Source organism: Lonchura striata, chromosome 11 (genome assembly GCF_050655825.1).
Source record: "Lonchura striata isolate lonStrDom1 chromosome 11, ASM5065582v1, whole genome shotgun sequence".
Classification (NCBI taxonomy): Eukaryota; Metazoa; Chordata; class Aves; order Passeriformes; family Estrildidae; genus Lonchura; species Lonchura striata.
The window spans coordinates 14,748,106-14,764,211 of record NC_140713.1 but is presented as its reverse complement, the minus strand read 5'-3'; the positions used below and the strand labels follow the sequence as shown (position 1 = coordinate 14,764,211).

The window sequence follows — 16,106 nt, the reverse complement described above, 5'->3', positions numbered from 1 at the left end:
GGGATGGATAAGGAATCCCAGGAATTGTTTCTTTGACAATTTGTATGTTACATCAAACAATCAGGTACTTCTTTTTCCCCATGCAGAGCATAATGGAGAGGATGATCAAATCTGAAACTTGTAAAATTTAGGATTCACTCATATACATAAATTTCACTTGATTCTTTATATATAAATCTGTTGAAACAAACCTCCTCCTAAAAGGCTAAAAGAAATGTTATTTTATTAAGTAGCACATGGAAATAAGCCTAGTAATTCAAAGACATAATATGGAGAGAGTAGCAGAGATAAAATGAAAAGAATATAAGTATAGAGAGATCCTTCTGGGACCCTTAAAGTTTTATGAGAATAGCCCTAACGAAAGATCTCTGAATGTGTAAATGTAAATTAATTGAAGAAACTGAACCTTTACCTGAATAAATTTGTTAAATGTAACAATTAAAATCTATTTAAATGTTAATGATCTAAAATTTAAAATGTGCCCCCTGTTAACTGCAATGAAACTCTTTACAGTTTAATCAGTATTAATGAAAGAAAAATGTTAAGGTTATAAAACCTGGTGCATTAGAAGCTGTTGGGGAACAGGATTTTTTTTTTAATTAACCTTTCAATAGTCACACAGATTACAACATCAGCTAGATGCATACAGTCTAAAAGAAAACCTGCAAGGAATGAATTTAAGAAGAGACAAACAATCCTGTATATGCTCTGGAAGGTCATTCATCAATTAGGCAGTGCCACTCACATACACTAAACCAAAACTTGATATCAGGAATTGAACAAGTAACTCTTAAGGAGCTGAAGAAGAAAGACTGAATTAAGCCATTTATCACTACAGAAAATACATGTGTCATTCATATCATCAGCAGGAAACTCACTGCACCCAAAATTAAATTGCTAAGCAGAAATTCTCTATGGGAATGAAATGAGTAAAAGGTGGAATAGCTGTATCTGTATACAGCATACATTTGTCTAATGTTATGCCATTAAGGACCATGAAAAATATTTCATCTTCACATGAAGCAAAGTGATTACCCAAAAATTTAATAACTGACTACATATGGCAATCAGAGCAAATAAGAAAGTAATAATGAATGTTAACACATTTCCATGTTTTGCAGATGAATAACATTTTAAACGTATATTTTTTTTAATTGTTGAAAGAAAATCTGTAGTAACTAAAATTTAACAACAGTTGTTATCTTAATAAAAGACTGCTTTGTGACAGAAATATACAGAACTGATGCACAGAAGTTTTTGGAAGTCACTATAAAAATTTTGATTGCTGATGGTCTGGCACTAAAATGAAATGATAGTCACAGTATGCAAACAAGCCTCCTGAATGAAATATTAATATAAAGTTCTATATAATTCCTCAGCGGCCTGTTTATAAGGTGGAGTCTTTAGAACAGCTCCTGAATTAATCTTCTGCATTTCCTCTATATCCAAGGTATGCCAGACAGAATATAACCTCAGTTTAGAACAGACACTTTTGAAGTTTCCTTATATGTACACTGATATATCAACACCAGTATTCTGCCTAGCAAAGAGATCATAAATGTCTTAATTCTTTTACCTAAAGCAGGTAAATAAATTCTGATCTGACTTCAGTTCCACCTTGTATGCTTAATGACACAATTTTAGATCTGAATAGCAGATACTAGACTTGTACTGTGTTGTGAAAACAATTATTAATCCTGTGTCTGACATTTCACTTCACAAAAAATACACAACCTCTTTTAGACAAACTAGAAGTAAAAAACACATTCAAAGTAGGAAGAAAAGTGAACTAATTTATATGAATATGGTACATTTTGGATATAATTTGGTGGCAAAGCATGAAGAACTAAAGAATTTTGGTCCTGGCCTCACAGCAGGTACAATAAAATTAAGACAGACAAAAAAAGAATGATGCATAGAGGACTCTATATGAAAAATTAATTAATTTCATTGAATGAACAAAAAGCCATAATCCAACCCAACACCCAATTTACCTAGGGAATTAAGTTTTTACTCTTGTCTTATTAAAACAACAAACTGCCAAAAGGAGGTAGAAATTTTGGCTTGGGGAGATTTTTGGTTTTGTGGAATTTTTGGTTTTGGTGGTTTGTTTTGGGTTTTTTTGCGGGGGAGGGAGAAGGATAGGCTGTGGTTATAACCTTTAGTATGTAGAGCCATAGCTGAGAAAAGAATAGCAAGGCTGTTAAAAGTCCACATAAATTAAAAACTACTGCACAAATTCACTGAGAACAGGTATCTAAGCAGGACCATTAAGATACCACCTTTGCATCAGAAATTCTGTTAGCCACAAATTATCAGGGTTAGGTCAACATTCAGAGAGAAAATTATTTAATCCTTTTTTCTTTTTCTTTTCTCTTGCTGTGTGCTATTGTCCCCCACTGTGTGGCACTGAGCTAGAAAGGTTTTTGGTTTGACCTGGCTTGGTGTTGCTCACCACAGGGGAAAGAGAGCAGCACAACAGATTATTACAGAAACTTCACAGCGTTCTTCTTCCCCACTCTTCTTAATGATAGACATATTCTTTACATTACTGTGTTAAAGCCACAAATGGAGACAATATCAAAACAACAAACAAGGATGCTACTTAAAAATTATTAAACTTGACTGGCATGAGTGTGATATTCAGAATAGAAGTACTTGGTATTCAGGCCATGCATACATCACGGTGCTCTGAAAGGAGGGACTGCTGGGAGCAGCTATGGACACTAATGAGCTACAGCTGAAGTGTAAAAATGCAGAATTGTTCCTGGGCAAATGTGTGCTGGGAAGGAAGTTCATACAACGAAGAAGGCTCCTTTCCTAAAGGGGGAGGTGGAGTCGCTAACTTGCAATTTATATGGCGGAAACATTCCCAAAATTAGTGTCTGGCTTATGTAAATCCCTCATTCTCAATCCATGGCTTTCCCTCCTCTCTGCCACAAGACAGAGTTATCTGTAACAATAATTTATCTACAACTCAACTGCAGAATGGCTGAAGCCTTCCTCAAATCATACGTGCACAGACTTAGATTAATAAACTATTCTATTTACTTGCCAATACTTATCAAAACTCTGTCATGAGAGAAAAGGACAGAGACTATAAAATAAGAGCTTAATGAAACTAAAAACTGCTCATAAGTTTTGGAACTGTTTGCAAGAAAGAATTTTTAATTCAGAATAAAGGACAAATGCTGTTCTTTTAATTATCAACATTTATCTCTGGGACAAGAACATCAGGTATATAATATAGAAGATTCTTTTAATATAGAAGACAGATGGCAAATTCACTCCTGGGACTTCCCTAGACTGCCCCAGAAAAAAAAACCAAAACAACCAACAACCCAAAACAAAACCAACACCAAAACCCCCATAATTTTAAAAAGCTTTGAATATTCCCAAAGGAATGATAGTCTGGATACAAGAAAGCTGAACTGTCTTGTTTGTGAAGCAAATGATAAAATATTTGAGGACTATACAGAAACTCCTAGGGATGCCAATTTACACAATTCACTTTAAATATTCATGTTAAATAATACTTCCTTGCCATCTAAGAATAAAAATTTAGAATCCACTCACACATTTTCAAATTTCACTTGGTTATTTATGCATAAATATTTTGAAACAAACCTTTTGGAAAGCAGAATTATGTTAGCAGAATTTAAGATAGTACAACATATAAATGCAGCCCGAACACTAGGAGTGCTTAGGAAAGGTGTTGTTTGTTTTGCAATATAAACTAACAATACCAAAGCAGATCGCACAATCCTTTAAAAAAGCAGTTCTGCCTGTCTAAAATCATGCATGCATCCATGTATGCATGTGACTTTTCAAAGGCATGTTTCATACTTCATTTACAGGGTGTTAATTTTGTAAGCTGTGAATCCACATTTTCTCCTTGAGTGTTAATACTCTTTATGTCCTGCTGGGTAAACAGCCAGAACCAAAACAGTGTTCTGAACTGTCCCTGACATGATTTAGCCTTCCTACACTTGCTTTTCAGCACAGTAAAACCATTTACTTTCATAAATTTTAAATTTCTCATTAAACAATAAAAAACAAATAAACCAACAAACCAAACAAAAAACTCCAAACAAAAACAAAAGAGTCTGACTAAAAGAACTATCATATTAGCTTAAGGAAACTGGAAGCTGTCCTTTTTGCAAGGAAGTTAATTGAATATCCTGCAATTGCAGTAATGTGATTATTACTGAGGGTTACACTTCCCTAAAAAAGACTGGAATCTACTTGACTAAATCAGGCTCATCTCCATTTCTGGTGCTTTGGGCCACAAGTGATCATTTCTGCCTCTCTCATTTTTCTTTACATTGGCTTAAAAGGCACAAAGCAGTAAGTTTCTTTTTTTTATTCCTTAACCTTTTATATGTAAAGAATGAAATAATGCAAATATTTTTGCTCCTTGATTTTAGACCAAAGTTTTAAAACAGCAGTATTTTATATTTCAAGAAGTGTCCTTTAAATAATTAAAGGATTTGGCTCCTTCCCTACGTTAAAAAATATATAGAACAAGAACAGCCATCAATACAGGATTTTCCCCTCTCTGAATTAATCCAATTATTCAAATGTCAGTTATAACTGTCAGAGAGCAGTTCCTTGGGCTGGACCAAACTGTTAAAAATTAAAACTGTTTTACCTCGTTTAGTCTCTCTGCCTTTTTAATGTAAAATCCATGGTCTTGACAAAAAGTTGTGGGATTTGACACCCAATGCAACACAACCCTATTCCTGTCATACATGCATAATTCACTTTGGAAATTTGCACTTGCTTTAAAATATTACTAAAATATACATGTAACATATGCTAATTCATCCGCACTGGCTTGCAAGCTCCAGCCACTAGGTTATATGTAAACTTTGCCAAGTGCATACACTGTACATAAAGGGATTATAAATGAAAGAAAAGATCACTGTCCCTAGCTCTCAGTTTCCAGCCTTGGCCAAACTGACAGCCCCAAATCCCAGCAACATCTAACATGCCCTTCCTGTGGAGAAGACAGCCTGTTCTCAGAGTCTTAATTACATCCCAGCTGACTGCCCAGCCTTGCCAAAATCAGGCAACAAACGATGCACCTTCACTTGCAATATGGTCTGCTAAACAGACTCCCAGTCACACAGAAAGAAACTTTCACAAGGAGGAGGAATAAAGGGACAAGCGAGAGAGCGAGGGAGAGGCCAAGCAGCAATCCAGAGACAGCAAAAGCCTCCTCCAGACTCCTGAGGGAGCGGCGAGCAGCAGCACGGAACAAACACGGCGATCCCTGGCTCCCAACAACCTCGCAGCCCAAGGTGCCTCATGCCAAGCACTGCTGTTCTCCAAGATGGGCCACTGTTCCTCAGACTGGCTAGATTAATGATTGCAAAGGAAGGCTAAGCAACCCCTCACTGCTCAGGCCATTATAATTACAGAAGAACAGCATGCCGCATTCTGCAATCGCAAATGGTATCATATGTTTTCCTGGCCGGCTTGCACGAGGAGCTTTATTTACACAGATGAAGTGCGAGAGGACGCAGATTTAAAGCAGAAGTATTTTAAAATTAACAGAATTGTGTGTATTTGTGGATACCCACCAAGCAAAGTTGCACCGAGATCTGGTTTAGCTTGCAGAGCTATAAAGATCAAAGTCTCTGTGAGGGAAAATGCTCACCCATCCTCCCCGAGTCTCATGGTTATACAGAAAATACAGCACTGAAAAAGTCCTACTCCCATAATGAAATGAATTTGACCTTACAGAAGTCTAATAAAGCAGTTTCACTAAGACAAGACTGTTTCAGAATCTGCAAAAGAAACTTCACTCTTACTAAATGAGCTAAGGAAATGTAGAGATTATTTCCTACTAATACAATGAATATTAATATCAAAATTACATCAATTAGATTCTAAAATATGGAATTCATACTATTTTCCACCAAATTTTACTATATGAAAATACATAATTACATTATAGAAATAGAATATTTACACTATGATTTTTAATTAATATATAGTTTACAATAGTAAAAATATTTTTGGGTTACTCCAAGTACCAAGGAATGTATTCCACTGATAAAGCTTGGTAGTTCTATCTAATAAATGTACTTAATTTTTAAATTCATATCCTTCTCAAATACACTTTTGATGAACCAGCACAATACATTTATCTAGTCCAACAGTTTAATATTTGTTCAATCTAATTCTCCATGTTTGAACTTGTATCTGATGGACCATCTTTTTCCAATATTTTTGTGAATTGTGTTTTTAAACCTATGAACCCGATTGTGGCAACCTTTCTAAAGGAAGATGGAGTGAAAGAAACCCAAGAGGTCATCTTATACTGAAGCAGAAGACCACTTACAGGACTGAAAAAAAAAAAATCAGCTTTTCAGTGCAATAAATATCTACAAAAACTTTTTACTTGATAGTTCTACACACTCAAGGACAAGTATCCTTCAGTGGCCACACAAAGGACTATACCCTGCAGCCTTTATAGCAATATAGGAAATTCATAGTGCTCCTGAACCTTGCATTAAGCAGAATTTTCTTTTACAGAGCCTGTGACACAGAGTTTAAGAAATAACAGAGGGTGAGGCTTTGCGCTTGCTTTGGTTGATTAGTTTGGTTTTACATACAGGCCTCTAGGAACTGAAAGAAAAACCTGCTCTGGACATATTTTTATACTCATAAAATACATTCCAACCACCTCAAGAATACTAGTAATACAACAGACAATTATTAAAGTGAAACTAGTAAAAAACCAAACAACACATACACACCACAACCCCCCCAAAACATTGAATAAACCACTTAATGCAAACTACCCTCCCAAAAGTGCACCTGGCACTGAAGGATGATTTTGCTACCTCACATTTAAATCAATATACTATTGGACATATGTATTCTTTTTCTTTTAAGGACATGGTGTCACATACTTTCAACTCCAGACCCACTGCTCTTTACACAACAGAGTAAAATAATTCAGCACACACAATCTTATTAAATCTTCTGAATGCCAAAATACCAGGTTGTTTTTTTTTTCCAGACTTCCCATAGCATAGAACATGAGCTGGTGAATGAGTCAGCCTCAGAGTAAGGTGCTGTGGAGGCTTGGAACTGAATATCATCCATCGATCAGCAGCTCCCACTGTTCTCTGTGGCCAGCCAGGCTCAGGGGGAGCAGAGCACAAGCAGTGCTCCAAGTGGGATGCCATGGCTGCTTTCCTGCAAACTTCCATCCTGACAGCTGTGGAAGGCATTTTTATTGGATAGCTGCACAGGCAAGAACAGCATGGGGCTGCAATCCGCAATATATTGATACAGATTTTGTAAATGTGGAACGTCAGGGTAAAAAAGCACATCAACCAAAGAACTAATTGTCACAGAATTTACTTGTAGATTACAATCTATTATAATGGTATGAGTAAAAGGTCAAAATAGGAAAGGGGAGGCAAAGGAAGGATGTCATAGAAACATTATAACAACATAGTAATAAAAGTAAGGAAATAAATGTAGATTTATAACTGGAAAGTGTTTGCAGTATTCTATACTTCAATGCGAGTGAAATATTTATTGTATTCAGACTGCTTATTATATAGGCATTTGGAGAGATACTATATAGAAGTTTGCAGATACATATTTTATTTAGATTTGTAAATAAAGATGCATATATTTTAATCCATCTCTGGCTGTAGTCACTGATGTTCAGTATTTTGGTGCTGCAAAAGCTGATTTGTTGAACAAACATCCTATTTCTGTGAATAGCCCTCAAGGCCTGGCTACAATGCGTGCTTAAAACAGAGTAAATTCAACTCAAAATATGGCTGATTTTGCATCAACTAAACAACATAAAACAATAATTTCTTTATATGAAAAATAAACAGTATCACTGGCTGAAGATGCCACTAAACTTACTGCTTAGGTGGGCACAATGGGGACACCAAAGCTGCACTGGGGATACAAATTCCCAGACATTAGATGTGAGGAATTAAAAAATTATTATGACCAGGTGAAAGATTGTGAGACTTTCCTGGAGATTCCTGTCTCTTCTGTAGACTGTGGAGATAAGCACACAGCTTTTTGCTGAGTCACTCTCAAGTTCAGCATTAGTCTCTACTGCAAAAATATAACAGAAAAGATGAGCTGTACCCAAGCTTTTTCTGGCATGAACAGAATTGACATTGGAAATCCAAGCCTATATGACCAAATCCTATTCCAAAAATAAAACAGATTGTATTTTTATTGGCTGCTTGCTGTTAGTTGCAAAGGACAGAGGGCAGATAACACCTAGCAATCAGCAAAGTTCTCTAGAAATCTATTTATACATGGCAGGAACAGTATTTGTGAATGGAAAAACAATTAACAGTTCTTTAAAGCAAAACAAACTGCACCAGATACACTACCTGTCACACACACACACACAAATATGTGAACAAGGTAGTTCATGGTTATCCACTACTTTCAGGACTAAAGTAAATCACAACATTGTTCCAGCCAGCAGATGCAAAAAGCCATTAAAAGCAAGCTAAAATTTTATACAATAAAGTTTATAGTAAAGCTTTCAGGTATTATTGAAAAATAACAAAATAATATTTCTATTACTGATCTATCTAGAAGGGAACACAGATTGATCTTGTTTTAAAGAAACCTTTTTTAAGGAAATAAATGACACTTAGCCACCTATGATTGACCATTTATATCATCACCCAGAGTCCTAAGCTCAGAAATTGCATCCACTGGTTTAGATCAACAAATTGCAGCCTCAGCATCTTCTGGCATTATTATTTGCTTTTAGCAGAAGGAAGTTAATTAAACTATCTTTAGGGTGGAAACACAGTGTTTAGATGCTTTAAAGAAACATCTTCTTTCCAACCCAGCAAGAAAAACTATGCTGAAACATGAACTATCAAATCTCCTAGCATTTACACCTTTGCCAGTACACTGTGCAGGAAAGTCAGAAAGGTTCAAAACATTACTCTCTGACCTGGAAATAAAGAGCACAACCAAGTGATGAAGACAGTGATGAACTTGTTAAAGGTCATTAGGAATCAAAAGCTTTATAAATTATCACCTGTACAAGATTTTGAAATGAACAACATAACTTGGTAATCTGAGAGTTCCTAAAGAGGAGGAAGAGAAAATTATTACTAATAATAATCGTATTTTGGCTTGCCCTTTTAGATGATAAACAGTAAAGGTCCCATAGAAACTTCAGAACATTGGAAATACAGGACTAAAAGAATGCAACAGGAAGGTAGTGCAGAGCCCTGAGCTGACATGACAAATTTGTGAAGCCATGGCAGCAGCTCTGTCCCTAGCCTGTATGAAGTACAATACCCTCCTTGATCTCTGCCCATCTTGGGAATGAGAGAAGACTGCAATGACTGCAGTTCCCACATGCTTTTGCAGGAAGAACTGGACACTAATATTGGGTATTTTCCTTCCAGCAGAAAGAAATCATAGGAAAGAAGTAGTACAGAAAGGCTGCTGGAGCAAAGCGTTCCAATAGGAAACAGAAAAGAACTTTTAAGGTGAGGCTAATTAGCAATTGACTCAATTTCCAGAGAAATGGTAGATTCCCATTTCCCACTATCCTCAAACCAATGGACACCATTCAGAAAAATTCATTTAAACCCCAAGATAAACCACTGGGCTCAATACAGGGACAGCGAAGGGAAACACAACTCCTTAAAATATACAGGACCTCAAACCAGATGGTCTACATGTCCCTTCTGGACTTAAAATATGTGACAGAAAAAGAACATTGAACAAATAGAGAAGATGGAAAATAAACTACAAATCTTTCTTTAAAGTGTCTGTTGCTTCAAACAGAACTGAATTCTATCCTGTAATCTGATCCCTTCTAGTTCTACCAATGGTATGCAATTTTTTTGACATGCTATTTGAAAACATATTAAATTTGCAATCAAAGTATTTGCTTAAATTAAGTATAGATAAAATCACAAAGGCAAAATTTATCTTCATTACTAAATGGTAGAGACTTTAAAATGATATTCCTTTCAGATTAAGGAAATACATCCTCTTACTACAGTTCTCTATTACTGCAAACCTTGAATTCAGCTCTGAACATCCACTGAATTGTGCTTTTGAAGAATGCACAAGATGAATGTCATATTCACTCAGCATCCATAAATCAGCTTGAATAATTTAATACCTGTTGAAATTTTCTTCCAATTTATTACATGAAATAATAACATGAGAAGTAATTACAATAAAGAAAAAGTTCAGGTGCAACAGCATTAGTTCAACATCTAGGATCAAGTGTCAGCAGAGATTAACAAATTTCATTCATTTTATCTCCAGCACTGGAGACATGCAGCTCCTAGCTTTAATAGTCAGGAATGTCTGTTAGTTAAATGACTTTGTAAAGGCAGTCAAGTGAGGGCAGACAGCGACAGTTTAATTAGGGAGCTTGCTATAACTCTATCTGGGAGCTGTAGGCACTGGACTAGAACAAGTGTAAAATGGCTCTCAATACTGACTAGCAACCCCTGCCCCCCCAGCCAGCAAAAACCCTCCAACACAAAAAACCCCAAGAAGATCCTTTTCATGGCAGGTTCTCTCATTTATTCTGGCGTCAGGTTGGCTACAGGTGAACAGGAGCAACGTAACCGCTGCAGCAGAAGAAAGGTGAGGTTAAGAGAGCAATCATTTATCTTGTATTGATTTCTGGACACTATGTCCTAGATACATTCCAAGATAGAATGACAGCTTTCTGTTTTGTGTCAGTAAGAGAAGAAAATGACTAGCACCAGTACCCATTGTTTTCCTATCATATTTCCTTTTAGAAACATGCCACACTTAGATTTTTATTCAGACAAGGAAATCCAAACAAGTTTATCACAGAAAAGGAGGGTTAGGGGATGGTTAATCAGCCACTTGTCTTTGCTGCTGGATAGTTGGGAGTCACAGGGTCAAAACTGAGCACAATTGGACCATTTGGTTTTATCTCAGGTAACCCTACATCTCTGGTAATTGAACCCATTTCACTCGGTCAGAGTTCCTGTCAGTCATATTCAATGTCTGTCATTACTGAGAAATGCTTCATGACATATTACACTGACAGAAGCACCACTGCAAGGCTAGAAAGAATCCCCAGGCACCAGAAGTAGAAGACAATGGAAGCTTCTTTCAGACCAGTGATGTTTAACATTTTATGTGCTGACATTGTGACTGTAACCACAATATAACGAAAGCCTAGCAAATGGAAGATCAAAAAAAATCCATAGTTTATCTGCTTCAGGGACTAGCAGGCAACATCAGAAATAAAATGAACTGGCAGCTCCAAGGTTACTTGCACATAACACTAAAATCCTTTGAAAAAGCTGTATGTATTAATATACACTTAATTCTAGACCTCAATATGACACTGATTTTATTTTGGATAGGCTTTACAACTACTACACCTCCCTTAACTATGAGCATCCAAATCCTTTTCTTTCTGCTACAGTTTTTTTACTTATAAGCTGAAAAGAGTAACAGGAGCACAACTTGCACACCTTCTGTTTCACTGAAGACAACGGAAAACAGCCAAGTTGTTCTAACTTCTGAAACACTTGTACATAGAAAGTCTAAATGCAAAAATGCCAGTTACCCTCTCATGTCTCAGCTTTACAATCCTTACAAGTGATCCCCTAATTTATTTTCTCTGTAGATAAACTACTTCACTTTGCTAGGTCATTGCTGCAGCATTTGACAGGCACACCACTCACCTCTGCCACACCTGAATTCATCAGATACATTCAAGCCAGCTTCTTTGGACCACACAAATTATTTACAGGACCTTTCTCAGGCTTAAAATCCTACAATTGTATTAACTGAACATCAACATTCTATTAATACATTGAGTAGAACTCAGGGGATGGAAAGTTGAAAGACTTGAACTGGGTGATATGGGAAAGCAAAATAAAGCAACAAAAGACATTGAAAATTTCATTGTCATCAAATTGGTTTAGCTCTATTTTACCTTCTTATAAGAATGTGGAAGAAGGGTATCTAACAAATCACTTAACTGCATCTCTTCAAGTACCTGATGTGAAAATTGATTTCACCATATTTAAAATTTCATTTTTAAGAACCACCTTAAAGCTAAAAGTTACTAGATTTCAAAGAGCCTTAGCTAAGTAGCCAGCCCACATGTTAAGACTGTATTAGCTACAACTGATTATTTGTAGTAGTTTATTATACTGCCTGATGTCCTGACCAATCAGCAGAGAGAAATAATTTCTTTCCATCCTGAGTGCCCTGAACAAAAAAATGAACAGGATTAAATTTTGCTTCCAAATTTGGTAGAAACCCAGAATTTCAGCTGAGGTTATTATATTAAACACTTATTGCTTCAAGGATGAAGCAAAAACCAAAGGAACATCAATAATGTGAACAGTTAGATTCCATCATTATATTATAATGAATTTCACACAGAATAATGGAAAAATATTCCTAAACTAGATCTTTCATATTTTATTAAATCAATTTTGATTAATTTATAGGAATAAACCAAATTTTTGCTGTGCTCTGATGCAGTATGTGAGTGAATATTTTAAATAAAGGGTTGCTTGGAATTCTGAGATCAATAAGGAACTTTAGCATTATTCACTATTAGCTACAGAAATTGGAATGGAAAAGATAAAGTCATCTTAAACTATGAAATTGCAGTATAAAGAGCTGAGAAGATACTGCCTGAAGTTCATGAAAGTTCTAATATCAAGTGCATTACTTCTGAAGCAATCATTATTTTCACTTTAAGAATAAACTGTATTTCATTGTGAAGTACAAAAAAATCTTAAATAGATTTAGAAACTACAATTCACAGCAGTAAAAGCAGTTAAGATGTCCAGTAAGAAATATATGACAAACAGTAGCACAATAATTCAGCCATTAATAAATCTGGCACAATAACCATTATCTTGTCATAAAGTAAGATAATATATCACCAATCCTTCCATGCTGGACTTTATACTGTATTTATATGCTAAAAGCCTTCTTAGAAGCAGATGCTTCAATTCAGAGCTCCAAAACCCCGCTGATGTGTACTGGTGCTATTCAGCTATTTCTCAGCACTTCTATACCTAAAGCAGGGAGCAGGTTTGGGAACACTGTGGCCAAAGAATCAAAATGAATGATATTCAGGTTATAGCTTAGCAGGGAAAAAATGTGTTGCAACAATTTTTCTAATGCTGAAATACCATTTCACCAAATGTTCCTGTCAAGGCATGGTTTAATTACCTTGGCACCCATGCCACTTATAATCACCTGTCATTAGCAACAAGGCTTGCATCTGTTTACACGTCTGTCAGAAATGCCAACCCAGCTCACATCTAAGGAAAACACAACTTTTGTTGGTGCTTGACCCCAGATGTGAAAAGCTCACCATAAACTTACATCCAGGGCAAAACATTCCACAAATTTCAGCTCTAAAGAGTACATTTTTGCCATAATGCTTTCCCAGCATGGATTTTGTACATATGAGGCTTCTCTCTTTTTCATTGTCATATATATTGGCAATTTCATCTAGGAATTTCAAAATGTAGTATATGGTAGAATACATAGTTTAACCTACACTAAAAGGAACTTTCTGGAGGTACAGAGCAATTACACTGTTGCTCTGATTCTTAAACTGTTTATAATTCAGAAGGACAGGGCAAGACAAGACGAGTTCTGAATGATATTCTGGCAAACCCTCATCACTTGAAGGACTCCTTGTGTATCAATTTCACATACATACCTGGAAGTCTGGTGTGTGCATGCATGTTGGGTGGTAGGTCAGTAACAGACTAAATTGAGGGGCAGAGTCTATTTTGATAGCTTTTATAATTCTAGGACTAAAACTCTTGAGGCAAAAGAAATGTAGTTTCCCATTTTTGCCCTGTGCAACCAGAACACTCACTCAAAGCTATTCTAGCTAGTTGGCAAATACCTTTAAAACAAGTAAATCACAAAAACAATTTTATGGCTCAGTCCTGCAAATACTCTCTGCTGCAGTACTTGCTCTTTAAAAGCTCAGCAAGTCAGCTGTGAATTCAGAAGTGTTCTGAAGGATCAAAACTCTTAATAGATGTCAGCACTCCAGGGCAATGCCCCACAAAGAAGGGATGCACACCTGCCCTTTTCTTCATATAAGCACATGTATGGCACCCCAGGTGTCACTGCATTCACATTCCTGCTTGAAGGACTGCAGACACCTTTTTGTATACACTGGTTTTACCATGTTAAAGGACCTTCAGCTGCTAAAGAGAAATTTTAGTGTACAATATTTTCATATTTTTATAATGCTGAAAATAAAGCTTGCAGATACTACAGAAACATGCAGCTATGGTGAATACTACAATTTAAATACACTTTCTATCCTTGTAAGACACATGAAACAAAGCCAAGAACTCTTTGGCTTTACATTCTAGTGAAATCCAAACTGTTCTGAACCACTTATAATAGTGGTTACTGTTTGTCTTGGCTCCTACCTATCAGATTCAGACTGAAGAATCTTAGTGAATTATAAAGGATAAAGTGGATATTTCTAAATTACAAGACTGCAATTCCAGTGGCTCACTGTATCAGTTTTCTGTTTCATCTAAGTTTGCTGTGGAGAAAATTGTGGTATCTGACAACAAAGGATCGAAAACATTTACTTTCATGAGCCAAAAGCTTCTTGCCTCGATTATTTTGAAGATTAAAACCCCCACCCACTGCAACCAAACGATGAAGATCAGTTACATTTTGTTAATGACTCAAAGGGACATAGGCTACCAACAGAACAGTTAGAACAAAATTTAAAGAGCACACAATCAGAAAGGAATACGATTAAATTAATCCAATGCTGAGTTTTAATCCTGGAGTCACGTCTGTGCTTTTCATGGAACTTTTTGATTTGTACCATTAAAAGTTCAGGGAAAGTGAGCACTGCCATTGAACTTTCTGTTTTATGAGAAGACATAACACTTAGGACTAACAGTCTATCACCACTGAAATACAGTATCCTTTGTTTACTTTGGGGTTTTTATGTGACATTAATAACTTCTTGGCCAGATAGCCAGGCTAGGTTGGTGATGTGTTAGTGTTGCTCACGTCCAGAGCAGAAGGAGAATGCAGCATCTGTGAGTGCAGCACAGACCAGTAATGCCAGCTTGTGTTTCACCCAGAGTCAATCACCAGGGCTGGATTAACCAGTAGGAAAGACAATCAGCACGCATCGGAATGAAAATTCCTTCCTCTAGGTTTGTACCAAACTCATAACTGAATAAGTAACACCAACCATAATCACAACTTCAACTGAAATATAACAGTTAATAGTACACCACAGTACTATTAACACTGATTTTCTACAGTCACTACTGCTTGCTGAATGGTGAGAATAATAAAATTTGTGTATTTGACAACCAGAAACCAGTTAGAAGTGTTCCAGAGACCAGGGTAACCAATGCTGAGGATCTCTGATTCACGGAAACCCATGCAAATAAATCACGATTGCTTTCACTGCTCAGCAATAACTGATTTTGTAGAAAATCTGAGAATCAGAGTGCTTAGTACAGAACAGGACAGAGAAGGATCATTTTAATGTCTAAACTGCACTATAAATTCTGTAGAATATGGACCATAAACTATACTTCCAAATGCTCCCTCAATCAACACATGGTCAAAAACATGAACCATGTCAGTAGTTTATTATAAATAACTTTTCATATTATACCCCCTCATAATACATGATTAATATGACCAGACAAGATTAATTAAAAATCCAAAAATGGAAAAGGGTGAGAACCAATGATGCATGGATGGCAGACAAGGAAGAAGCAGAGAGTAACAATTTCTGGGGAAAAAAACTGAAGAACTTCCCCTTAGCGCCTTTGCAGAAAGCATTGAAATCCATAAGAAAATTATGAAGAAGTTCAGCTGATGGGTTTATTTTGGACTGAATGCCAAAGTTTTTGAGTAGCATTTCAAACATGATTGCTATTGTAACTGGTTAGACAGAGAAGCTCACTGACTCCTAATATCAAAGACCATGTAAATTATTCAATTTCTAGAATGTCTCTACCTGAATGTGGCTCAGTTCCACATACATAAACCAAGAGTTTCCTCCTTCCACTCCATTATTCAACAGC

At 36.2% G+C, this 16,106-nt stretch overlaps 1 protein-coding gene across 10 annotated transcripts in view; it reads right to left on the bottom strand.

The window, feature by feature from the left end:
* The window catches only part of FTO (FTO alpha-ketoglutarate dependent dioxygenase), a 226,295-nt gene that overhangs the window by 96,264 nt on the left and 113,925 nt on the right, over positions 1 to 16,106 (bottom strand). Inside the window, exon 9 of one of the 10 annotated variants that reach the window (XM_085589603.1) lies at positions 2 to 16,106. This exon is cut by the window's right edge and continues 13,940 nt beyond it. The exons of the other annotated variants lie outside the window; for them this stretch is intronic. The gene's annotated coding sequence lies outside the window, so the exon portion shown is untranslated. Of the gene's footprint in view, position 1 lies in introns of those variants that run through there. 10 annotated transcript variants of the gene reach the window in all.